We start from the raw sequence: 27,568 nt of genomic DNA, 5'->3' as shown, positions 1-27,568 counted from the left end.
TTAAGAAACATGAATATGGTCCCAAGATCGAAGTGATTGCAGGAGAGATCAGGTGTCTGAGCAGATGCATGACATGTGTCTCCAGATTCTGCCTGGGTGAGCAAACTGCTCTCGGACGGTTCCTGCACTTGCCTTTATTAACTTGTTATAAAACACCCATCAGACACCAGGCAAAGAGCACAGTAGTTGCCAGTTTGTGTTTCTGCCTATTACGAGATGAAGTGTTCCTGCCACCCAAATTCATCTGAAGTCCCAGCCCCCTGCATGTTAGAATACGACTATGTTTGGAGACAGGGCCTTTAAAGAGGCGATTAAGGTTAAAGGAGTTCATCTAGGGGGACCCTAATGCAACATGACTGGTATCCCGATAAGAGCAAATTAGGACATCCGCACACAGACCAGGGGATGTTCATGTGAGGATGCAGCAAGAAGGCAGCTGTCTGCCCACCGAGAGGAGAAACCTCAGAAGAAACCAAACAGGCTGACATCTTGATCTTGGACTTCTAGCCTTCAGAACTCCAGAACCATGAGAAAATAAACTTCTGTTGTTTAAGCCACCCAGTCTGTGGTACTTTGTTACAGCAGCCCTAGCACACTCATACACCCTGCAGCCTTCAACCTTATGTCCCAGGACCAGGCAGGTAACAAATAAGTGACCCAAGGACAAGAAATAGGGTAACATAGTGGTAAGCAGGAGACAGCAGGCTCTACCTACAGGTATCAAAAATACTGTGAGGCCGTACAAAATATGTCCATGGCTTGATGATGCCGGTGACCTGTCAGTTTGCGATCCCTAGGCTATTGCACTGCAATCTGACATTTAAAAATACCTACCATTGATGCTTCCAATAAATATTAATTGAACACCTACTACAGGTCAGGCTCTGTGCCAGACACTGGGCACAGCAGTGGTGAATAAAATATGCATCTTGTGGGCCTATATGGTATAGAATGGTCTGGATGGGGGAATCCAGGTGCTGAGCTAGTCTAGAAATGCACAGAGGTGGGGGGGGGCATTATAAAGTAATGTGACACTGGCTATAATACACAAGGGGCAAGGTCAGTGGGGAAGAAGATGATTCCAACTCTGTCAAGGTTAATTGAGGAAGGTATGAGCCAAGTTCTGAGGGCCTGGCAGACAGGGATGATGGAGGAGAGGGCACTTTCCAGGCCGAAGGAACAGCTAGTCCTGGGTGTGGGGACCGGAGAGCACAGCATCTTTGGAAAATGACAACTAGCTGGACTCAGGGTGGGCCATGGAGAGCAGCAGGGAGTACAGCTGAACAAGGCAAGGAACCAGGAGCTCACATTTTATTGCACAGTGAACCAATGGAGAATTTTAATCAGGAAGGCGACTTTACCAGAACCGCCTGTTAGAAAGATCGCTCTGACCACAATGCAGAAGAGGCTCAGGCAAGGTGACCCGTCAAGGCAGGAACCAGGGAAACAGACATAGGGATACTTAGTGGTCAAGGTCAGGGATATAGAAGGAATCATCATGGGGGGATGGGTGGCCATGGATGACACTGCCTGGGAACATTATGTTTTTAAAGAGAAGCACTGTTTTTATTTGATTTTTTTTTAAAAGCCAGCACTACTTTGATCAATGAGATCATGCATTTCTTAAGAAACTTTGAATTTCATTTATCTTACATTTCACATCAGGAAATGAACTTCACTCATGTTTTTGATCTGTCAGAGCCATGTGTGCCTGTACCTCAGTTTCCCCATCTGTAAGATGGTAATGGCACTTCCCTTACAGGGAGGATTTCTTCAACTCATTAATAAAAGTATTTAAGTGCAATAAATGTTAGCTATTATGAAAGCATAGATAAACTTTAAAGAATAAGTGGATAATTAATGCCTGTGCAATTAAGGACACTGCTCCCTCTCAGTGAATATGAACCAGGTTAAAACAACAACCACAACCGCAGGATAAAAAAGGTATATGATTGCCTTGGAAAGGAGCTGCCTCTGATCCCCTTGGTCTCTCCAGAACACTCATACCACCTCTTTAAAAAGTCCTAGTATTTGTGCATGACCATTACTTTAAATTTATAAAAACGCTTTGTCTCTGGTAAACATTTTTCAAAGATTAAAGATTCAAGGGGACTGTAAAACCTGCAAAAGGAGACACAATGCAAAGGGGCACAGGAGAGCTTTCTAGAGAGACGGAAATTTCTTTATCTTAACTCAGGCAGTGGTTCCTCGGCTGGATGTATTCCACATAGCCCTAAAGATTGTGTGAATTTTTTTATATGTAAATTATATTTCAGGAAAGATAGAAGGAAGCTGGGCCACCAGGAAAAAGGGACACTCAAGGGAAAACAGATACTTATTCCAAATAGATTTGTGTAAAAGAACTTGCCTTAAATCTTTTAGTCTCCAGGGATCCCTGGGTAGTTCAGTGGTTGAGCATCTGCCTTAGGCTGAGGGCATGATCCCAGGTCCTGGGATAGAGTCCCAAATCAGGCTCCCTGCAAGGAGCCTGCTTCTCCCTCTGCCTGTGCCTGCTTCTCTCTCTCTCTCTCTCTCTCATAAATTAAAAAAAAAATTTTTTTTTAAATCTTTTAAACTCTAAAAACATTGTTTCTTGGAGTGGACAAAGTTGGCTAACAATGTTTAAAAATAAAATAAAAGCTTCCTTATGCAAGAAACATTTTGAACAATTTCAAAGGCTTCCCCCCTCATCATGCCATGTCTGGAGAGCAGCACTTTTTACCTCCAGATTCACTGCACAAGCTGCCCTCTTGTGGCTTTGACATATATTTCCTGAGCACAAACTGGACAGTTATTAACTCAGGTGGCCGTCCCAGCCTGGCCCCGGATACTTCTCAGGGGAAACGGAGGGTGGGCGTATAGGCCACCACAAGAGTGTGTGTGGGGCCTGATGGGCTTGTGTCATGGCCAAGCAGTAAATACCTAAGAAAACAGGGTTACCACAAAATCCATCTGGTCGGAGGCTGCCAAGTTCCAAAGGCAGTTTGGTGCAGTCTAAGTCGTTGCTTACTTTTAACACACTCTAGCACACGCTTTCACTTTTGCAGCATGAAGCCAGCATCACAGAAGCAAGCATATGTCTCAAACAAGATGGGTGTCCAGAAAACAGAACTGAAAATTTCAGTTCCACCACCTTGTACAATATTCCCAAGATATCTATGCATATTGAAAAAAACTACCGCCACCACCAAGCCACCCTCCCCAAACACTGGCCTCTGTTAACACTGGTGTGCAGGGGATCCAGGTGTCTTAGGAAACACAAAGCATCTGTTTAAAAGAAAGAAGGGAGGGACGAAAGAAGCAGACGGGAAAGGATAAAAAGCAGGGAGGAGGGAGCACCGAAGAGCCTATCTTTTCAAAAGTTGCACTACAGAAGAAAAAAGCTGGGGCACCTGGGGGGGCTCAGTCGGTTAAGCATCTGACTCTCAATTTTGGCTCAGGTCATGATCTCAGGGTCGTGGGATTGAGCCCCATGTCAGGCTCCAGGCTGAGTGGAGCCTGCTTAAGATTCTCTCCCTCCCTCTCCCTCTGACCCTCCTCCCTTTTCTAAAATAAAATTTTTAAAAATTTTTTAATTTTAAAAAAATAAAAGGACAAGCATTAGCTCAAAAATGGCAACATTTTCCCTTTAGAAAGCAATCCATCTTCATATAAGGCCTTTTATGAAAAAAAAAGGAACATAGAGAAAAAATACAGATATAGATGCTGTATCTCAACTGTTAAAAAATTCATCTAGTCCACACTGTAACAGTATCACGTTGGACTAAATGAACTTACATGAGGGTTACACTAACTCCTGATAAATGGCTGCTGAATCCATATTCTAGTAGAGTGATCTTTTAAAAAAAAAAAAAATCCTATCATGTCACTTTCCTTCTCAAAATCTTCCAATGGCTTCTCCTTCTACTTGGAATAAAACCCAAAGTCCTTCCCAGGGCTCCCCTCCAGGAGCCTGCAGGGCTGTCTCTGCTTCCCTTCTGCCCCTCTCCCTACTTCCTTACTCTCTCTGGGCCCACCACCAGCCTCCTGGCTGTTCCTCCAACTTGCCAACCCCTTCTCACCTCTCTGCCTTAGCACTCATGGTCACCGCTGCCTGGAATTTCCTTTCCCAGTCTGCTTTCTCTCAGACTGGATTCAGGTATCTGCTGTAATATCACCTCCTCTAAGTGTCATTTCTGACCATTCCTTGAAAACAAGCCTCCAATCACCAAGCCTGCACTCTCTCTCCTTTTTCCTATCTTTATTTTTTTCCTTTGCGCTTGTAATCATCTGAAATTACATTATGTATTCATTTTTGTCACTTTTAATTATCTCTATGCCCTCATGAAATATAAGGTCCATGAAAAAAAGGGGCTTTCTCTTCTGAAACACAGTCTAAAACTAGTCAATACTCATTTTTGTGAGAAAGAAACATCCCTGCTTGCAGAGATTAATAAACCTGAATGAAACACGTTCCAACACTTTGTCGCTGTCGACCAATCCTTCTTAAGGTCTACTTGAACAAAGCCTCTCTTACTGCAATAAAAGTCCCTATGCTTTACTTAAATCCCAGAGTGGTGGACAGTGCTTGATCAACAAGTCAGTTTAGTAATTCTTTAAAACCACAGGTCATTTATTTATTTATTTTTTATTCATTCATGAGAGACTGGGGCTAGGGGGAGGCAGAAGGAGGGGCAGGCTTCCCGCAGAGCAGGACGCTGGGATCATGACTTGAGCCCAAGGCAGACGCTTAACAGACTGAGTCACCCAGGTGCCCAGGACCACAGACTTTTCAAGGTAAAATGGGGCCTTAAAAAAACTTATAACCTACTCCAGCATTTTTTTTTTTTAAGATCTCATTTTTAGGTAATTTCTAAACTCAACGTGGGGCTTGAACTTATGACCCTGAGATCAAGAGTCACACACACTACCAACTGAACCAGCCTTTGTTTTGAAGGTTAAGTACACAGGTTTGGAAAGTTTGGCTGGCTTCTCCAGACTCACGCCAAAATCGTGAACATCAGCAAATACTGGGTCACTTAAAGATGCACAGAGCCTACCTGATTCACTTCTATTAATCTCAGGATCCAGCACAGTGCCTGGTACATGGGATAAGCTCAGCAGAAGCCTGTCTGAGTAACAACTACACTCAGTCTTGCCATCAGTGCTCATTCAACAGAAATATACTTCCTCTCATGGCTGTCTCAACTATAATTTCCTGCCCAAGAACCATTTCCAGTTACATATGTCACGTGTCATTATTTCCTGTCCGCTTTCCTTTTAAAATGCAGTTTGACAACGTACCACGCATGACAGTGTATCTAGGGGATAGTCTGACTCTAACAGAATTCAAATAGCCCAACATGGAAAATACCTAGGAAAAAGTAGGATATGCAAAGCAATATAAAAAAAAAAAAAAAAAAGAAAGAAAAGAAAAGAGCCAGCAGTGTATGTGGCCACAGGTGCAATGACTGTAGTATAAGGCAGGGGCCCTGTCTGCCTGCCATTTGTCGTCTTGTAGCACCTAGCAGTGTGCCTGGCACACAGTCAAGGCCCATTTGTTGGAAGGGAGAAGAAAATGACATATAGATTGAATTTCTACTCTGTCTATAATGGCTTTACAATAACAAGTGTGATTTATAGTAACAGTTCACATGTGCTGGGTGGGTGCCTCCTGGTCTCAGCACGTTACCTATGTATTCTCACTGAATCCTCCAAGACATACACATCACCTGTAAGGGAGATACCACAACTCTGAAAACCACGTATTTTTTGGAAGTCATTTAGCAACCAAATCTAGACCCTCCAGACTTGAACGAGACTCCACAGACTACCTTTCTTCTAGTATGTCTGAGTATCCAAAGACTTCACTGAAGAAATAGTGATGGGTTTGATTATAGGATGTTGCCCCAGACCCAGCCAGTAGCATTAAGCCAAGTAGAGTACATGCAATCTATTATCTTTCTAAAATCTGAAATATTCTGGATTCCAAAAATACATCTGACCCAGAGAGTTTCAGGTGACGATGTCTCAGATTTATACTCACGCACAGAGAAGTGGGCTGTCCACAGGTAGGCAGTGCCAAAGTGGGGATTCCAGCCCAGGCAGTCTAATTCTGCAGGTCCTGCTTAAGGCTGCATACTATACTGTCTAATCGATGATGTCAGTGTGAGCTGAAAAGTCATTATTTCCTCAATTATTTCTTGATATAGCTCCAGGACACAGGATTCAGCAAGGCGAATGGCTAGGGTGAACTTGTGACATCACACATAAGTCTGACGTTGGACTAGCAAAGACTCCAGCCAGTGGGGGCTCAGGGACAGTAACCTGAGCATAGTGAGCTTCTCTGGAAGTCATGGCCACACTCAGGAAGGGGGCACTCGAAGCTTTTGGCCATCAAAAGTTCCAGCTCTCAGGAAGCCTGGGTGGCTCAGTGGTTGAGCGTCTGCCTTTGGCTCAGGTTGTGGTCCTAGAGTCCCAGGACCGAGTCCCACATTGGGCTCTCCCCAAGGAACCTGTTTCTCCCTCTGCCCTATGTCTCAGCCTCTCTCTGTGTATCTCTCATGAATAAATAAAATCTTAAAAAAAAAAGTTCCACCTCTCTGAGAGCCTCCCCAGGAGTTTCTGAGAAAGGTTGAGGTAGACCTGCTAGGCATCTGGGATGATTTTCCTACGTTCTTATGTAAAATTACTCTATGAAGTGGGATGGGAGAGCTGTGGGTGGGGTGTGAGCAGGAAAATGTGTGAGTAGAAAGGGTGTGTGTGTGTGCATGGAAGCATATGCTCATCACAAACAGACTTTTTCCTAATGCCCAGAATGCAAAACAAGTATAAATTGTGTTAGGGCTTTTATTTCTATCCTTCAAACTAATTATTTATGGAAATAAAAGATGCTACTGAAACTGGACCAGTGGTAGTCTTTCTTCAACAAGTCCTTGGGGGGTAAACTCCATTCTTAGATAGCAGTTCAAATATTAATTCCTCAGGGGAGCTTTTCTAACACCCCAAATTGATTGTTCCCCCTCCCCCATTTTCTCTTACATTTTGATGTAAGCTTTCTCTCATAGGGTTCATCGTGATTTATAATTAAATACTACAGAGTTAATTTATTCACTGTCTGGCTGTCCCCAACCAGACTGTAATCTCCATGAGGGCAGGACCCTTACCTGTTTTCTTACTTCTTTTTCTTTTTCTTTTTTTTTTTTTTAAGATTTATTTATTTGAGAGAGAGAGAGAGAGCTGGAGTATGCAGTGGGGGAGGAGCAGAGAGAAAATCCTCAAGCCGACTCCCACTGGGCCTGGTGTGGGGCTCAATCCCACAACCTGAGCCGAAACCCAGTCAGACACTCAACTGACTGAGCCACCCAGGTGCCCGTCTACTCACTTCTACATCCCTAGCATGTAGCATAGCACCGGACACATCCTAGTAGCTCAATATATATTTGTTGAGTGAATGAAGGAGTCTAGAATTTCTACAGATAACCAGGAGTTGGCCAGCACTTCACTAGCAGACATAAACAAGGTCTTCTCTTACCTGTGATTTATGAATGTCTTCTTGCCGGGACAATTCTATTTGGCAGTTCATCATTCGGTGCCCTATGACATGTTCTCTATGGTTTTGAGCTGTTACTTCAATTTATTATTCTTATTTAACTTTGAACCTGATTAAAAGGTTCAACTGAAGCCCCAAGGTGCTGAAGAGTATCAAGTGAGAAAATCTGAAGTGAACATTGGAGATTTTAACTAAAAAAAATTTTTTTTAATGTGTCAAGAGTGCCCCGGAAGATGAGTTGTTTAAATATAAAATGCAGGTTCTAACTCTGCTCATGCAAGTGACCAGTACAAGAGCAGAGAAAACCTTAATTCAGCAAAGTTCTTTTTAGTTTCATGAAATATCCCCTCTACCGTCCTTCAGGACCCACCCAAATCAGGAAAACTCTTGGTGGAGCAAAAGTAGGATTTGTGTTGTTTTGCTAAGTCAGGCCCTTCATTACTGGGTGGAAAGAACACTTGTTCCTGATTTCTTAATTCCTCATTCCTCCTAGCAGCACAAAATATCCCCTAGCTCTGATTCTCAAGCACACCAAACTACAAATGAAATATATAACTCAGTGTTCCTTCAGTCTATATACAGTTGACCGTTGATCAATGAGGGAGTTAGAGATACTGACCCCCTACAATACCAAAAATCCACATAAAATTTTTGACTCCCCCAAAACTTAACAGCCTATTATTGACCAGAAATTTAACTGATAACAGTCAATTAACACATATTTTGTATGTTATGTATATTACATACTACATTCCTACAATCAAGCTAGAGAAAAGAAATTTATAGTACCTTCCTGTGTTACTGGAAAAAAATTAATGTGTAAGTGGACCCATGCAGTTCAAAGCTGTATTGTTCAAGGGTCAACCGTATTTCAAGCAGTTTTTAATGTTTACTTTTTTCTGGTCAAATTTATGATAGATGTTAGATAGATTAGCGAGTAGGTCTGTGAATCATTCACCCATGGCCAGGCACTCAACTCTGGCAGTACCCTGTTCTCATTTTCTACCCTGACTCTCAGAGAGGCACAACAGTTAAAACCAGACCAGTCGGCTGAAACGATGTTGTCAAAATACAAGCCTACCACTCAGAATTTTCAGAGTTGCCAGGAATTTCCTAACATGACCAGGGTTGCTGACAGTGGAAGGTTTCACCAACATCACCTGCAGAATCTGAATCCCCTGCATGAAAAGTGCAGAAAACCCCTAAAATGCATTAAGCGCTCACTAAGGTCAGACTTTAAAATGAAGGGGTGTGGAAATTCTGCTCTGTGGCTGTCTCCATTTTTCCAGAGCAGAGGTGTTCCAGAGACGTGAGATTTCACATGGCCCAGCACTCTCCTCCTACCCTCATTTGACCAACAGGGCTCAAAGCGCATTTGCTGGGTTGAATTTTAAAACTAACCAGAACTCATGATATGATCAATTCCTCGGGTAGAATGACACATGCCCACTCCCACTGCAGCCTCAGGGTGGCCCCACCCCAACCTTGTGCATCTCAAGTTTGAATATACTTTGTGCATTATATTGCTCTAGGTCCTCTTTGCTGACCGGCAGAACACATCAAAAGTTGATGCCGTTCCCTTTTCTTTCACTATTTGTCATATTTTTAACACTGGCTATGTGCTGGACACTGCATTAAGCGTGAGGCACCTGGCTGGCTCAGTCCATACAGCAGGAGACTCTTGATCTTGGCATTATACGTTGGGAGTCCCATGTTGCGTATAGAGATTACTTAAAAACATATAAAATAAAATAAAATACTGGGCGCCTAAGTGGTTTAGTCGGTTAAGCATTTGCCTTTGGCTCATGTCATGAGCTCAGGGTCCTGGGATCGAGCCCCGTATCAGATTCCCTACTCAGCAGCGAGTCTACTTCTCCCTCCCTCTCTCCCTCTATGATCTCTCTCACTCTTTCAAATAAAATCTAAAAAAAATAATAAAATAAATAAGATTTAAAAAAAAGAGGATGAAAGGAAAACCAGACCATGTGTCTTGTTTTAATCCTCCCAACAACCAGGCAAGGTGGGAAATTGTTAAACTCACTTTCGGTGAAGGAAACTGATGCTCAGGGAGAATCTTTTGTTAAAAAAGCCTTCTCAGGGGTAGGCTGAGACTTAAAGCTTGATCTTCTTGAAATTATCCCACTGTCTTAAAATGAGAGATCCTCCCACTAGGAGATCAGGAATCTCTGCCATTCATCCATCCAGTCAGTAACATTTATTAGAGGTCTACAATGCATGGTCTACTCAGTAGCTTGAAGCTTGCTTCTCCTACTCTACAACACACCAAATTTTACATTTCAACCTCTCTCACATAGCGAAATGTATATATTTTCTCACTTTAAAAGCTGTTATTAAATCAATTTCAAGTTTTACAATCTGTACAGTCAGATTACAATTCAGGGAAAGAGTCCCCGAGAGACAATCTTCTAAATCCACTAGATTTAAAGATATGCAAAGTCAGCTAGAAAGAGACCACCTGGTGTTCTTGGTTCTCTGACTGTAAGATTAACATAATTAAAGAAAAATTGTGACTATCAGAGGGAAGGGTGGTTCCCCTTTTGGAAGCCCAGAAAAAGCTGGCCAGGTAAAAGTTGACAGTGCCCACTGGCATACAGATCAAGAGAGGAAACTTCTAAAGTCACTGGACTCCAGAAGGGTCCCAGGCCCAGAGATAACATAAGCCTACTGTGAAACAGACTGAGGTACACCAGGTCAAGGAGGTGGGTGCCATTAAATTTTAGATGTCTCTCCTCCAGCTGTGATTCCATGTTCACCCAGTGGTCTTGTGAACATTGTTTGCCTCTCCCTGTATACCCCAGGTTGAGAGAGAACATGCTCATTTCCCAAAAGTAACCTTATTTTCAATTGACAACACACATTGATGGAGGGCCTATGACAAGCCACCACCACACTAGATGTTCACCCAGACCTTCTTCCCCAGGGACTTCCCCTGGGAGAGCTTCTCATCCCCTGGTATCCCTCATAGCACCCTCTTCTGAAAGGCTGGAGACTAGTGCACTCCATAGTTTCTCAGGCTTGCCCATCACCTGAAGAGTTTGTCCAAATCAGATTCCTGGGCCTTGCTGTAGACCTTCTGCATCAGCACCACCAAAGGAAGGGTCTGGAAATCTCTCATTTTAAACAGTGTTCCAGTAATTCTACTCATTGGGCAAGTTGGTTGACCCAGTTCTCTGGCAAGTCATTTAGCCTATTGTGAGTGTGGGCCCAGTAAGAGGCAATGTATTCAAAGTGATACACTGGGGATTCAGAATTTTTAAAAATGTGTCTTGATAAATAGTACAACAGCTTTTATTATAACCAAGGCCCCCTTTTCTCTTCATTCCTTTGCCCCAAGTATAGTACCAGAAGCTTATACCCTGTCCCACTGAATCCCACATGGCATAATATTCAGATTAGCTAATGTTAGGTAGCCCAAGCTAATGGTAATATTCTAAATGTGAACACAATGCTTAACCCATTGCTTTGAACAAATGAGCTCTTAATAGTTTTTTCAATAGCCAGGCATGGCTATTTTCTAGGCCAAAGCTTATCAAAGTTTTTATGTGCACAATACAGTGCTCCTTACAACATAGTGGATAATAAACACACAAACATATAACTTGCCCATGAAACACCTCCTTTCTACTTATGACTACCCCTTAGAAACTAAAACTGGTTTCACAGATATATTTTTTCCATATGGAATAATATTGGCTGTTCAATATTACTGCTCAGAAGCAATATTATTCTTAGATAAGGAGACATCAATGAAGAATTCACTGCAAGGGGTGAGAATCATATTGGGTGCATGTGAAGGTCCAAATGCCATATTCCAAAGAAGGTGAAGTTCAATGATAAGACAGCATTAAGTAGGCAGTTTAAAATTATGCAGAGTGAACAGGTCCATATGTTGTATTAGATTGGCATTCATTAGCCCTTCCTTTTGTAAAAAAAAAAAAAAAAAGAAAGATTTATTTATTTACTATTTGAGAGAGAGAGAGACCACACAAGCAGTAGGGAGGGGCAGAGGAAGAGGGAGAGAAAATTCTTAAGACTCTTAGTTGAGTACAAAGCCCCGTGTGAGGCTTGATCTTGAGAACCTGAGACCATGACCCAAGCCCAAATCATGAGTCCAACGCGCAACCAAGCCCCTCCTTAGTCCTTCCTAAAATCAAAAATATATTTTAATGTGGTTGCTGACCTCTGACCTCACCATCGAATGAGGCTGACTCAGAATAAATCCTTTTGCTTCATAAACAGCATTTAAACAATGAACACTGATGATCTGTGCAGTTTTCCTTTTCTTTCTTTTTTTCTGAAGACTGAATGGCTATAACAGTTATAATATGCTCTCTAAATTTTGTGGCTTGCTGTAATTATCCAGTAGGATCTCCAGAGGCCAAATTCTTAGAATCATGCCATCTTAAACCAGTGAAATACCTTAGATATCTACTAGTTGATCTAGATAAGAAAACTGAGATTTAGGCAGGTGACTTGCCCAAGGTCACAAGGCCAGTCAGTGTTCAGCAGGACCCAGAACTGAGGCCTCTCCCAAGTGATGCATGATGGTATTCAGTGGTGTCCAGCAGTAAGAAACTGGGTGGATGCACCAACATGTTCACCTTCCCCCTGGTCAACTCTTTGAACCTGCCTAATCCAGAGAGGTAACAAAAGCTCCTCTCAGTATGGCTTTGGTATCAAGGTTCCTTCTTTTATTTCCTTTTTCAAAAAAGTTTATTACATCTTTATTTTAATTCCAGTATAAAAAAAGAAGAAGAATTCCAGTATAGTTAGCATACAGTGTTATATTAGTTTCACATGTACAAATTCAACACTTCCATACATCACCCGGTGCTCATCATAAGTCCCTTCCTTAATGCCCATCACCTATTTCACCCACCCATCCCTAACTCCCCTTGGGTGACTATCAGTTTGTTCTCTAGAATTTAAAGTCTGTTTCTATGGGCCACAGCAAGACCATAGTTCCCACACAGCAGGTAGGCATCACCATTTGACTTAGCCACTGGACGGAGAGGAAATCAAGCGTGTGTACCATGATGCCTGGCCCTAAAATATTACCAGACACTCTCCTCTAGGCTCCTTCCTCTTCTGGCTGACCGAGATAGCAATCCCCAAGCAACTCTGGACCTTGTGTGTTGGAAAAGGCAAAGCCACTCTCAGTCTGGATCTCTGAGTCCATGGAAGTTAGCCACCCTGCCAATCTGCACATCACCAGGATTGCCAGAAATAGATTTCTATTGAATAAGCTACCAATATTTTGGGGTCCATATGTTACTCCTACTTAGGTTATCCTAACTAATACACAGGGTATCTCTGAGGATTGGCAAAAGTAAAAACTTTAAAAGACTTTAAAGTTGGAGAAATAAGAGGCACAGGTAACATTTCTAGGGGTTTATCATCAACCACAAAACAATAGGAAGGAATCAACAACATTTGGGCAGAGTGATATATCATACTTAATCTCCTTCCAGAATATTAGAAAAATTCCTATCTTGCTTTTTAGAAAAGTTCATTTGTAAGTTGCTTTTTGAAACACAGAATACCTTCTCCAAAGAAAGAATGTTAGGAATGAAAACTCAACCAAAAAAAAATCTTTTTTACCCAAGTACAATAGAAAGGATTCTAAAAATAACGCCAGGCTTGTGGGCCTCTGAGGCCTGAGGATCCTCAGCAGGCAAAGGAGGCAGAAGAGCTTCTAAGCAAGGGGCCCAGAGGCTGAATGCCTAGAAGGAGGGCCCTGGCATGAGCGGCTTGGGTAGTGGGAGTGAAGACTGGACTGGAAACACTTCCTCTAGTAACCTCAGTCTTGGTAAACATAAAATCTATTTGTCCACAGATGCAACATTCCTCATTCTGTACTTTGTCAAAGGAGGCAGTGAATTCAGCTAAGCCTCCACAGCATTTCTGATTTGATACCAAATGGCAGTTTCATTAATGAGCTGTTATTTTCTCATTCATCCTGAGCTGCCCCAGTGATGTTAAGCAGTACTCAGCATGATACTTGATACTACACGGTGGCGGTGGCGTGGTTCAGAGCAGGAGTACCTCAAGGGCATGGATGCATCTACCAGCCAGCTTGGTGCTGGAGAACGGCCCTTGATGCCCCTGCTAGAGTGGGCATGAACCTTTTACTTACTGGCTTATGGGCAGGTCCAGGGAGGCCGGGGGGCATGGGGGGGGGGGGCAGGTGGGGAGGGGAGTGAGGAAGGAAGAAGTTCACATGGGAGGCTTGGGAGAAGCTATCCACCAAGAGGTACAGAGAGATTTCAGTATTTTAACAACCAACATGGCTCTACCAGTGCATACAATTATTTATCAGCCCTAGTGAAGACAGCAAGCTCTAGAAACAGACTTGGACTCAAATAGTAATTCTGGTACAATCCAATGGTGTGAATGTGGGTAACTTACTACTTATACTCTGAGCCTTAGCTTTCTCAGCTGCAAAATGGGGGCGAGAACATGGACATGAGGGCACCCGATGCAATGCCTGAGGTTTGGTAGGTGCTAATTTCCCTAAGTCCCCATCCCGGCTCACATTGTCTGCAGGGCAAGCCCCCTTCACAGGGTTCAGATAAAGGAAAAGTAGAAGATAAATGATACAGATGTAGAATGAAAAGGACACGACTGAAGGAGAGACAAAAGGGAAAAAGGGCAAACAGGAACCTGGAAAGGTTGCTACAGATTCAAAAGCCCTACCACCAGTGGTAGGGATGGCCTGCCGAAATGAGACCTTCGGACTCACTGGGGGCTCATTTTCAGAATGTTACCTACCAGACGCTCTTGCTCTGCATTATGGTAGAAACTGGACTATGGAGCCTGTTCTGAGGCCAATATCATTAGGAGTCTTTGGCTGCCTTGGTTCAAATCCTAGCTGCCATTACTAGCTGTATGTAAATCATTCAACCTCTCTGTAACTCAGTTTCATCATTTGTACAATGGAGATAATTATAGTATCTATCTTCTGACTAGTAAGGATAAACTGAGTCAACAGAGGTAAAGTGCAAATAACAGCAAAAACAAAAACCAAACCAAACAAACAAACAAAAAAACCCCAAAACCCCGCAGAGGTAAAGCACTAAGAATGGAGCCTATGCAGTGGGACCATATATCTTGGTCATTCTATTATTCATTGGTGGCACCATGAAAAGAGACCAAAAGCTCTGCCATTTCCACTTCAGTAATTGAACCTGGGAAAATCTATCTGTACAATGTTGCAATAGAGCTAACATTTAGTGAGCACTTGATATGTTGTTGTCTATACTGTAAGCTTTCTCATTTAATGATCACAAATATTTCGATGAAGATTCAATTTCTTTAATGAAATTCTTTGCATTTCCCAGAGAAAACTATGGCTTTGAAAGGTTAAGTATCTAGCCCAAGTTCATAAAGAGGCCCAGCTACAACTTCACTCCAGTTCAGTCAGACACCAGATCCTGCTGTCTTAAATACTGTGTTCTATTGTCTCTGACTCCAAGACTTTGTAAAAGCATAGTGAGCATGCTTGTTGGATAACACACACAATTGTGAACAACACAGAAAAAACATCTGAAGAAAGGATTGCAATCCAGTGTCTGACAAAACCAAAGAAATGCAGGCTAGCCTAAGAGAATTAAGATAAAGGTCAAAGTTTTTGGTTGTTCAACATGACTCAGTACAGGAGACAAGATGAGAAAGGTACAAAAACAAAACCTAATGCTAGAGGATCAAGAGGCCACAAGTCTAATATCACAGTATCATTTATTAAGTTATCATGCTGTATAAATGAAGCCATCTAAAATGATTATTTATATATTAAACCATACCTATTACTGACTTCTCTTATGATCTCAAAGAATAGTTCTTAAGTCCATGAATAAAATACCCAAGAATGCCAACATTTTTTAAAGTGTTATCTCTACCATATTCTTTGATGAGAATATGTAACACTGTAAGATGCCATTTTGAATCAATGCATAAATTAGCACGTTCTGCTTTCGTAAAATAATGAACCACTGCGACTTTGAGAGAGAGCACACGCACGCGCGCATGCACATGCAAGCAGGGGGGAAGGGCGAAGAGAGAATCTTAAGCAGACGCCATACTCACTGAGGAAGGAACCCAACTCAGGTCTTGATCTCACAACCCTGAGATCACAACCTGAGCCGAAATCAAGATTAGGATGCTTAACCAACTGAGCCACCCACGTGCCACCAATGCAGTGTTTTTTAAGGAGGAGAGGCTTGGAACTAAGTTGATAAAAGCTGATCTTAAGTACATAACCAGGACAATCCTGACAGAAAGGTAAATGGTACTATGAGATATTAAAATATAATATAAAGCCTTAATAAATAGTATGATCTAAGAGGAGCATAACTAAATGCTAGACTTCAAATTATTTCACAACAACAGTTTCAAATATAAGATCCAGCATCCAACCAAAGAGAAACAGGTGCATCATGACAACATGAGTGACATCATGTAGAAATACAGAAAACAAAACTAAACTCAGAAGGACTCCAGATACGGGAATTATTAGACAGAATGTAAACGAGGAATCTTATTCCAATGGTGACTGAAATTATTCAATAAATATTGCTGGGACATCTAGAAAAAACAAAGTTGGATCTCTACCTCCTATCCCATACCAGGATAAATTTCAAATGGATCAAATATATAAATGTGAAAAAATAAACCACAAAAATTCTACAAGAAAATATGGGAAAATTCTTTCATAACCTTGAAGTAAGGATGATCTTTCTATTATGACTCATAAACCAAAAGCCATAATGAAAGACTGTTAAATTCAACTACATACAAACATTTTTTAAGCTACAAACAAAATCAAAAGATAAAGAAAAATATCCATAATTCACACCACAAAGAGCTCGTTTTGGTAATATATAAAATGCTTGTACAAATCAATGAAAAAAATGATCAATAAAGCAATAGAAAAATGGGCAGAAGAGATGATCAGATAGTTGGTAGAGTACAAATAATCTATAAAATTATGCAAATTAAAAGTACACTGAAATATTTCTCATCTATCAGATTGGCAAAAATCCAAAAGTTTGATAGTAACATATTAACATAATATATTGGAAGGCTGTAGGGAAACTGGTACTCTCATACATATCCAATAGGAGTATATCTTGGTACAACCCCCATGGAGGAAATTCATCTATATTACATATCTATTAATTATTACTATATTATACATTCATTATATCTATTATAATTACTATTGCATATACTTGCTAATCTGGCAACTCTACTTCAGGGAATTTAACCTACAGATATATTTTATGCTTATGAAGTGACATGTGTACATGATAACTTATTACAGCATCATTTTTAATAGTGAAAGACTGGAAAACAGCTAAATATTCATCAACAGGGGATTAAATAAATTAGGGTAAATCCATACAATGGACTACTATGTGGCTTTTTAAAAAATCAGGGGCACCTGGGTTGCATACTTGCTGAAGTGTCTGACTCTTGGTTTCAGCTCAAGTCCATGATCTCAGGGTTGTGAGATCCAGCCCCGTGTCAGGCACCACACGTAGCATGGAGTCTGCTTGAGATTCTCTCTCCCTCTCCCTCTGTCCTTCCCACTCACACACTCTCTCTCTCTCTCAAATAAACATTTAAAAAAAAAAAAAAAAAGTGGAAGCCCTCAATGTACTGAGATTGAGAGATCTCCAAAATGTATTGCCAAGTGAAGAAAAACACTTCAAAACAATTCACCTAAGAGTCTACTTTCTGTGGAAAAAGGAAGAGGAGAGTAGAAGCCATAAATGTACCTACTTACACAGAATAAATTCCTGAAGGACAGATAAGAGACTAAGAACAGCAGACATCCATACCTAATTTATTTAAATAAAACCATAATGAAGAAGTTCTGTCTTCATCATTATGCATTCTTTGTCAATTTAATTCCCCTGTGAAACTCTTTGTTTATGCATTTAAAAGTACAATATATTAAAATTCACCACAAAATTGCAGAAGTGTTTTCTTTCCCTAGTGAAAACTGAATAGGAGAAAAGTTAACCTGATAAACACATATTATATGCATTTTTTAAAGATGCCTAATTCCAAAAACATCATCTGCATTATCTCTGGGTTGTGGGTTTACCAATGATTTTTCTTTTCGCCTTTGTGTTCTTCCCCTCTAGTGGCCCATGTTAGTTTTAAAATTAGACTAACTTTTGTTCTAAGAAAATAAATATTATAAAGAGGAATTGTCTTCAGAAAGTAAGAAAAGGAAGAAACTTTGCCTTTGAGGGTAAGTAAAAAACTGGAACAGTTCACTAATAAAGATAATCGAAATTTCCATTTCTGCAAAACTTTATGAATAGTATTAAGCATCTTTGGTTTAAATATTCATTTTTTAAAGGCCAAAAGGTGGATCTGATGACCTCTCCTTACAAAGGTGTTATAGCAACTGTAGAGCATTGTTCAGGATATTTTTTCATTAAGGGTTAGCAGGAAAGGGACTGACTGAACAGGTGAAGAATCGAGGCTGTACAAACCATCTACAGTCCCACAGCCTCTCTGCAGATGTTTTGAGTTCTTAGACTTTTAAGATTTAAAATCTTCTCCAAGAAGGTAAAGAGCTCCTTTTGAAGTTTTTACACAGATTATAATTTCATCATTTCAGAAGCTGCCTAAGCAAAGCTAGCACCATGAGAGCAAACAAACTTTCCAGTAAGAGGATCGAATTTAATTATGGTGTTCTTTGTTTTTTTAAGAAACCTTGAAGACTTTTATGTGCTTGATTCCACTGAACCTCAGAAGACAAATCAAGAAGCCCAGAAAGAATTCCCAGAGATTCTAAAAAAACTCAATGAAATGACTTCTTCAGACTGTTAGACGAACTTGTGTTCCGTAGGTATGTTTTAGAATTTCACAAACTTAGGAATCACACATGATCGTGGAGGATAGGAGGAGAGAAGAGTGGGGAGCTATCAGAATATTAGGAGGGGCAAAGCTGGAGGGAAAGAGCAAAAAACTAAGAGTTTACAAAGATGATGGGGTGGTCACTTTCTCAATACGTGGTAGGATATTGGAGCAGTGGTTCTCAGCTAGAGCCATTGTGCCCCCACCCACACCCCAGAAGTTATTTGGCAATGCCTGAAGACATTTTTGTTGGCAGGTGCTAGTACATCTGGTAGGTAGAGGCCAGGGATGCTGCTAAGCATCCTACAATGCACAGGACAACATCCCGCAACAATCCAAAATATCAACTGTGCCAAGGGTTGAGAAACCCAACCTGAGGCAGGCTATTGGCCCCACAGAAACACTCAAACACTATCGTTCACAAAGGGAATATTATCACCGTGGCTACCTACAAGGAAGTATCACCCGAGGAGCTATCTACAAAGAAGTCTCACCAAGTTATCTGGCTTTGAGTTATAGCTTTGTCCTTAATCCCCCTCGGGCCACTGTGATCCAGGCCTACTATGTGCCAAGGGTACCAACCCCTGTGGGTTTGCCCGGGACTGTCCTATTCTATTGATCAAGAGCATGGTGCCATTTGGTCATCTGTAATTTCTCTCTCTTAAAGAGAGAAATCTGGTTTCTTCATGGTTTTCTCACATGTAACAAGTTCCATGGCCTGGCTCCAGGAAGGAAAGGGTTTGACCTCTCAGATACTCTCTGGGCCTAGTGGTTGCCTCTTGGCAAACAGGGGAGAAGCTTCTTGGGGCCTCTATTTGTCAATAGTTCACCTCATTCTAGCCCCACCCAGGTCCGTGGTCCATGTTCTCCTTTGGACAGCATCCTTAGGGAAACACTCTTACCCTGGAGGCCCACATAGCTTGCTAAGAGGCAGGGTATGCAATCAGCATCGGTGGGGCCACCTTTCCTAAACTCCTCCTGGGGTAGAACACCAGGCAATGGAATACATTCCTTTCTCCTTATCTTTCCTAGATTATACTCTCATCAGCCTATTATAAATGTGAAACATTTTTACTACTATCCTCTGATCTATCCTCTTTGATCCATGGACATAATACATATGAAAGCATTTCACAAACTGTAAAATGCAAAATAAATGTAACATATTAACATCCTAATGAGAAATCATTTGTGTTTGAGGTTAGCAATCGCCATGTTGTTTCTCTTTTTTGCAATGGCCAGTACTGTGCTACATCCACACACTGTGCATGTGTGACCTTACATAATATTCACAATCCTAGCAAGTATTATTATGATGATGCCCATTTTACAGATGAAAAAACTGATGGAGGCTGATATTAAATAACTTTCCCAGGGTCACAGTGAGAGCAGTTTCAGGCAGGCTGACTGCAATGTTCATGCTGGATGGTACCTGTCACTCAAGCCACTCCAGGAGCTGGTAGGGAGTTGCTCAGATAAAGGGCTTCCCCCCTCCCACAATGAATCATTAACTTTCAGCCCACTCCATGCATTTGGTGGCCTGAAGGTCACATGCTGGAGCAGAAACCCTGAGTGAGTCACTCATGAACACATGACTGCGTTCTTAGTTCCTTCTGGGTTTGCTTCCTGAAATAGCCTTCCTCGAGTGCTGAGCCAACAAATGGATTGGGACCAGTTTCAGTTCTGGGAAAAAGGCTAAATTCCATCTAGCCAATCACTGAGTCCACACTCCAGCCCTCCACACACTGGTGACCTCAGTCTCACACTGGCCACGGGGACTTCCTCAAACTGGGAAATGCCTGCTCACCAGGGTCCTTGGCCAACAGCAGGTTTGCAGACAGCCTCAAAAAGATCACAGAGTTAATACTGACATGAAGATAGTTCTGGAAACAGCTCGTGTGTCCATCCAAATAGATGCAGACAGTATAATAGACACTAGGGTCAGATTCCTTGGAAAAATAAAGATGTTCCCTTCTGCCATTTATTTTCTCCTCCTACATCCCTTTTTTTTTTTTTTTTTAAAGTCCTGTGTTCCTTTCCCTGGTCCTCTCAATGGTGTCTCACGCTTTCAAAACAAGATGTCTGGGATAACCTGATAGTTACAAAGAGACAGGAATGCAGCCAAACAAGAAACCAAAAGCCCCAAATCTCTGTTCTTATCAGGGACACTTTCAAACTCTGGTGTTTTCTCCTACTTCTGCAGAAATCTTATGATTAGACAGATGCAGCCCCACGGTGTTATTCCCCGGTAAAGAAACCCACAAACACACACTGATTTTCTCCGTGGCACCCAGCAAACAGTTGAATAAATAAATGGTCTCCCTCTGATTCCATCTTCTACCTTTATCCATTTTCAGTTTTCTTAGCTTGATCTTTCTACGTCCTTACCTAGTGTCAGAGCCTACTTAAATTTCATTGTTCTTATAACTGAAAGCTTATCTTTGTGAGCCTTTTCTATAACGTTCTCTTCCACCTTACGTTCATTAATTAATCTCCTCCTCTGAAGCATTTTTCCCTGGGGAGCCTTCCCCAGCCATATTCTCCAGTGGTCTTGGAGTTACTATGTTGGGAAAGTGGACTTTAGGGTAATTACTGACCGGCAGAAATACAAAGCGTTTTCTCTCACACCGACCATTACTATACAGAAAATCTTATGCAAAATCAATATATTTTCCTTGAAACCAGACTTTTAGAGTACCAGCAAACCCTGTCTAAACTCTAACACACCAAATACCATGGGCCTCTCTCTACCAAGAAACCTTTCTTTCTCCAACTAAACTTAATTTAGTTAGCAAAATCAAATAATCAAATAACTCCATCTCATGGATATTTTCTGAATTTGTTTACTTCCACTTAACAAAAAAAACCCTTAGAATCCAGGGGACTTAAAAATTAAAAAAAAAAAAAAAGAATACAGGTGACTTATCTGTGTGCCTGAATCCTGTTTCCTTCCCCATCCTCCTCCTCCCAGTTTCTAATACATTCTGTTAGTTGTGAAATGACAACATGAAATGAGTTGAGGTTCCTCATTTGGAACCTAAACCCTATGTCCTCTTCCTGGTTTCGAGGTTCCAGGAATTCCTCAGAACACTACAGGATAACTAACCTTCTGGATCCCAAATGAGGAACCTCAGACTCGTGGAAGCCTGTGGAAACCTTAGGACCATAAGCACAGGGACAGGTGATCTCCAAGAGAAGGGGCTTGAAATCGTGGTTGCAGCATCCCCAGGGAGTCATCGACTGGAGGCTGCATTCACTGGCGTTCCCTGCTGGTATCAGCTGCCTTCAGCTTGCCTCTTCCACATCTTTCTCTCATCCGGCTCTGTCGTGGCTTCCTTCCCACCGCATGGCCAAGCAGAATGATTCATGACCACCCTCAGTCATGTCCTCCTTTGACCAGCTCTGTCGTCCCACCCTGACTCCGCAACAGGCTTTACATGGCAATCCCAGCAGTCATCTGAGGGCATCTCCACATGCAGCAAGAACCCCCCCCCAGTCTTTGCCTTTCTGAATCTCCCTTCCTCGCTGATGACTTTAGATCCAACTCAACGATAAAACTGCATTAATTATACCAATGACATGAGATTGTTGGATGTTATGTCAAGTCGTTCAGTGCCTGGTATGCAGTAGGCGCTCAATCAAGGTAGGAGCTATTATTTTTTGTTACATTTTGGGACCCATGGTCTATACCATGAGATCTCAACAAATGGTAAAGAATGTTAGAACTTCACTCTTTATCTTTTTAACACAAATAACTTTTTTTCTTTTTTTCTCCTAAAATATATTAGTCGGCAGGAAAACACGGCATCACTATCCCTTTAGTGATATTATCAGCCCAGAGTAGAGTAAGCTGAGATAAAGAAAGGGCTCTGGAAGATTCATCGACTGTCTCCTTCCCTATGGAGAATTTTTTCTGACTTGGGAAGCAAATGGAGTCTTAGGACTCTGGCCATAAATGATGCACTAAAACAGGCAAACCAACACACGAAAATGACCATCTGGCATTCTTGCGCACCAGGCACGGGGGTACTATGGAAATGCTGCCATGGAGGATTTAGCTGTTGCTTGTCATTCCTAAGATTTGCCCAAAATATTCTGGTTTCGTATCATGCTCACTTAGCGAGTTTTCACCTATCATTCCATTACACTCAGAGCTCACACATACTGAGGAATCGCCCCCTATCAAATCACTCCAGGTTCCTTAGAGGTGTTATAAGCAGGCCAGCCTGGGTGGCTCAGTGGTTTAGCGCCACCTTCGGCCCAGGGCCTGATCCTGGAGACCTGGGATCGAGTCCCATGTCGGGCTCCCTGCATGGAGCCTGCTTCTCCCTCTGCCTGTGTCTCTGCCTCTCTCTCTCATGAATTAATAAATAAAATATTTTTTAAAAAAATAAAGGTGTTATAAGCATGTTCCCTGTCTTCCCATACCTTTCTCTCACGGGCATCACATGTAAGTATAAAAAATAATTAAATAATGGTACAAAATAATGGTACAAAATAGTACAAAATTAACTAATGGTACAAAATTAAATAATGGTACAAAATAATGGTACAAAACAGATCATTCAAATAGTTTGAATCAGGGACAAAGGAAAATGGCATGGACATCATGCGATTTTCTGATCTTGCCACTGTACATGTCCTCAGCACCCCCTTCCACTGCCACTTTGTCCCTGGATGCTGACCCATGTGGCCTAGGCTCCCTTTGCCTCGGCAACCCCACTGAACTAAGCCAATAGAGGCACAGGCATAAGACCGAGAGGCTGGGGGTAGAACAAGGTCAGAGTATTTATCCCCTAAATTCTCTCCCTTGTGGGTGATGAAAGGGTGGCCACAGCCTGATCCAGGCTCCTGACAGGGCCTCTTCATTTAACTATTTTCTCTAGGCTCTTGGCAGTACTTCACAATCTCTTGTTGGTTTCCCTAAACCCTGATAATCCCTTTATTAATTTCTCCTCAATTATCCTGTTGAGTGTCCATCTGTTTCCCATTGGGCATCTGACTGGGGTAGCCGCCTCCCCTTCCTCCCACCAAAGATAAAGTCACTCTAGAAACTGGAGTTTGTTGCAAAACAACTTAGCTGATGTGGGGAGGGGGAGGGAACACCTTAAATCAGGGATGTTTAACCAAGATTTCAAGCTCTTAGATCAAATATGTAATGAATGCCTGCTACCTGGAAGCTCTCTGCCAGGTGTTGGGGACATGTGGGAACCAAGAACTTACACACTTTTGGGGAAAGATGACCACACATAAGCCATCAAATGAGATCATTTCAGGCAGCGGAAGTGCTATGAAATCAAAAGAGCAGGGCACTGGGTGGAGACCAACAGGGATGAGTACATGGAGGCCACCCCAAGATACCAGCACTGACAACTGGATAAAGAAAAGGAGATAGAAAAGGAGGGAGCCTAGTGAAGACCTGAGGGAAGAACATTCTAGGCACAGACAAGGGCAAACATCCTGTAGCAGGAACAAGTACATTTGTTTGTGTGTTTTGTGTGTAACTCCAAGAACAGGAGCCTATAAGCTGGAATCTGGTGAGGGAGGCAGAGGTGTGGCAGCCGAGGCTGGGGAAGTGGCCAGGGTCCTGTGGCGGAGCAGTGAGGGATGCCATGGGAGAGTGTTAAGCTTTGCAGAGGGACACTTGGGAAGATGAAGAATTAGGAAACATCACACAGGGGTGGTTCGTTTGTGTTTTGGAGGAAGACTCTCCCTTGGTTGGTACAATCTACTTGTGAGAGGATGGGGGACGGGGTGTATAGTGAGATTAAGTTGTCCCTTGTCAGAAGAGAGCCCATAACCCCAACAGAATGTGATTGATTAATTGATTGATTGATTGATTGATTTGTAGGCTCCACAACTAACATGGGGCTTGAACTAATGAACCTGAGATCAAGAGTCACACACTCTACTGACTGAGCCAGTTGGGCACACCCCCACCCCAACCCCGACAAAAAGTACTTCAAAACATAACCCTGAAAGCATTCTGAGCATGTGTGTGGGTGGACAGGGCTGGTGGTGGCATCAGGGACAACAGTCCCTCAAGAGGGTAAAGCACAAGAGGAAGCAATGGCCACTATACCCGAGCCATCCGCCAGCCTCACTCTCCGTCTCCAGCCCGCAGAGCACTGTCCTCACCACAGCCCACACAGACCTCACTCTTTATCCCCTAGGCCTGCTTCCCTTCCCCTGTGCCCACCTTAGCAAGTGGAGCTCCATCCCCCAAGTCACTGTGCAAGAATCCTGGCTGGTGTCTGACTCCTGCTCCCTCCCTGCCTTCACTCAGTCAATCACCAAGGCTTTAAGCCAGTTCCCCTCCTTGCTCCTCTCCTCCCTCCTGGACACCACCATCATCGTCCTCATTGTCATCGTTGTCATCTTGTTCTTTTTAAAGAAACTGACTAGTTACAATTTTAAAATTTAGATATAGTTGACATGTAACACTCTACTAGTTTAAGGTATACAGCATAATGATTTGATATTTGCATATATTGCGAAAGAATCACCACAAGAAGTCTGGCTAGCTTCCACCACCACTGCAGAGTCACCTTGACTTTCCAGATCTGGCCCCTTCCTCTCTGTCCCAAAGCCAACCTCTGGGTTCAGATTCCTCACTCATCTCAGACTCCGGCTGTAGCCTTACAGGATTCCACCTCTAATGCCAGTCCTCATTGCCAAAGTGATCTTGCCAAAACTGGGACTGGGTTGTATCACTTAATACCAACTAGTTAGCAAAGCATACCAAGTCCTCCAGGATCAGTTCTCCAGGCTGATGTGCTGGCTCAACTTCATCTTTCCATATGGTGACCCAGCTATTCCGTTCAAGCTACTGACATCTCCAGAACACACTGTGTTCTGGCTGCAGGCTGTTCCCATGTGTCTATCCCAGGCCCTCTACCTGTCTCTTCTCCAACACAATGCTGACTCTCAATACCTGCTCGTTATCAGCCAATCACTTGTCACGTCAGTCTTTTCTGATCATCACCCTTGTGGCATCTCATTCCTGCCCCTGCCCACACAGGACTCTGCCAAATTCCATTGCGACACCTGTGACACTTGTTACCCGGATCAATAAACTCTCTCTCTCTTGACTATTTAATAAGCTCTTGGAAGGCAGGAGCTTTGTCACTCATCTTAGTATTCCTAGTGCCTATCAGAGAACTTGGCACATAGTAAGTGCTCAATACATACTCATTAATAAAATCTTAGTAGAGATATGGAGTGTGCCAAGTACAGAACACAAAGTAAGAGAAGAGAAAGTTCAAGATCAAAGGCTGATTGCAGAGTGGGGCAAAGAACAAGAAAGGAGAAAAGAACAAAGTAAGGCCAAGGATAAGCTCAAGGAGAGCAAGTAATTTTCATAAGACACTACTTGCGAATGAATGGCAGCTCTGACACAGCCTTCCAGATCCAACAGCAAGATAGTAGGTAGGGTCTTTGAGGACAATGGTGGATACTTTACAAGGAATAATAATAACAACAATAAGGCAACTTCATAATCAATAACAATTAACAACAGAGCACTTCTCAGGTGCCAGGCACTTTACATGGGTTATAACTTTTAATCCTCATAACAACCCTATCACATAGGGACCACTATTGTCCCATTTTATTGATGAGGAAAACCAAGGCTAAGCACGTTTAAAACACTAGTTTTAGGGCAGCCCCCGTGGCCCAGCGGTTTAGCGCCACCTTCAGCTGGGGGTGTGATCCTGGGAACCCGGGATTGAGTCCTACATTGGGCTCCCTGCATGGAGCCTGCTTCTCCCTCTGCCTGTGTCTCTGCCCCCTCTCTCTCTCTGTCATGATAAATAAATAAAATCTTAAAAAAAAAAAAAAAAAACACACACACACACTAGTTTGAGGTCACACAACTAAACAATGCAGATCAAGAATTCAAGCCCAGGTATGCCTGACTCCAAAACCTGAGCTTTGAACCACAATTACTCTAGTGCTTATAGCATAAAATATTATTTAAATGCTTTGTAAAGCTACCTATAACTAGAGTGATTAAACCATACTGTTGAATGGCTCTCTTAACCAGCTGAGTTGTTTCAAACTTTAGATGAGATTTCCCCCAGGGTAAGTGGAATTAAATATGTGATGTAGTTTTGCAGTCAAAAAGTATCTAAGACCACTTGGGTTTGACAAGCTTAAAAAAACAAACAGAATTATTAAATATATTTTGTGATTTGCTATGGCACAGAATTTGTTGTTCATGTTTTTAACCAAGCTCATTGTGATGTTCTCACCAGGTAAACAGGTGAGAGAACTTTGTGGACCATGGCATGGAACCTTTTGTTCTAAACACAACAAACCAACAGTGCTGTCCGTATTAATATTATGCAAGACACTTACATGTTTTAAATTTTGTGGTAGCCAAATTTAAAAAGTACAAAAACCAGGCAATATTAATTTTAATATATTTTTTAACTCTATGTATCTGAAACATTATTATTTCAACATGTAATCAGTATAAAAAATTATTAAGGGGAGCCTGGCTGGCTCAGTGGGTGGAGCATGCAACTCTTGATCTTGGGGTTGTGAGTTCGAGCCCCAAGTTGGGTTAGAGATTACTTAAAAAATCTTTAAAATATAGGCTTACAATTATTAATTACTAAATGAGATATTTCACATTGATTTTTTAAAAAAAAAGAGTTTATTTGAGAGAGAGCGAGAGAGGGGGAGAGAGAGAACGAACAGGAGGGAGAGTCAGAGGGAGAGGGAGAAGCAGACTCTCCACTGAGCAGGAAGCTGAATGCAGGGCTCGATCCCAGGACCCTGGGATCATGACCTGAGCTGAAGGCAGATACTTAACCAACTGAGCCACCCAGGAGCCCCTTCGTATTTATTTTTAACAAAGTCTTTAAAATTTGGCCATGTATTTTACATGTATAGCACATCTCAATTTGAATGCAAAATTATAAGAAATCATCTCTATGACATAAAATTTATAGTTAAAAAAGTGGATTCACACATTCAAGTTGCTCCAAACATACATACAAGCCTCCCAGTAAAGTTGCATTCAACAAAAAAAATACTCTACACTGGAACACCGGGGTGGCTCAGTTGGCTAAGGCTAAGCGACTGACTCTTGGTTTTGGCTCAGGTCATGAGCTCATGGGTTGTGGGGGTCAAGCC

At 42.1% G+C, this 27,568-nt stretch overlaps 1 protein-coding gene and 1 long non-coding RNA gene across 3 annotated transcripts in view; one reads left to right on the top strand and one right to left on the bottom strand.

Moving 5' to 3' along the window:
• The window catches only part of RBM47 (RNA binding motif protein 47), a 151,028-nt gene that overhangs the window by 88,145 nt on the left and 35,315 nt on the right, over positions 1–27,568 (bottom strand). The gene's annotated exons all lie outside the window — the stretch shown is intronic.
• LOC140621588 (uncharacterized) overlaps positions 1–27,568 on the top strand; it is a 109,404-nt gene that overhangs the window by 80,967 nt on the left and 869 nt on the right. The window contains exon 5 of the long non-coding RNA XR_012021336.1: positions 18,280–18,419. This is a non-coding gene — a long non-coding RNA (uncharacterized lncRNA). The remainder of the gene's footprint in view (positions 1–18,279; positions 18,420–27,568) is intronic.

The sequence above is a fragment of the Canis lupus genome, chromosome 2 (assembly GCF_048164855.1).
Source record: "Canis lupus baileyi chromosome 2, mCanLup2.hap1, whole genome shotgun sequence".
NCBI lineage: Eukaryota > Metazoa > Chordata > Mammalia > Carnivora > Canidae > Canis > Canis lupus.
This window is presented reverse-complemented; position numbering and strand designations above follow the sequence as displayed.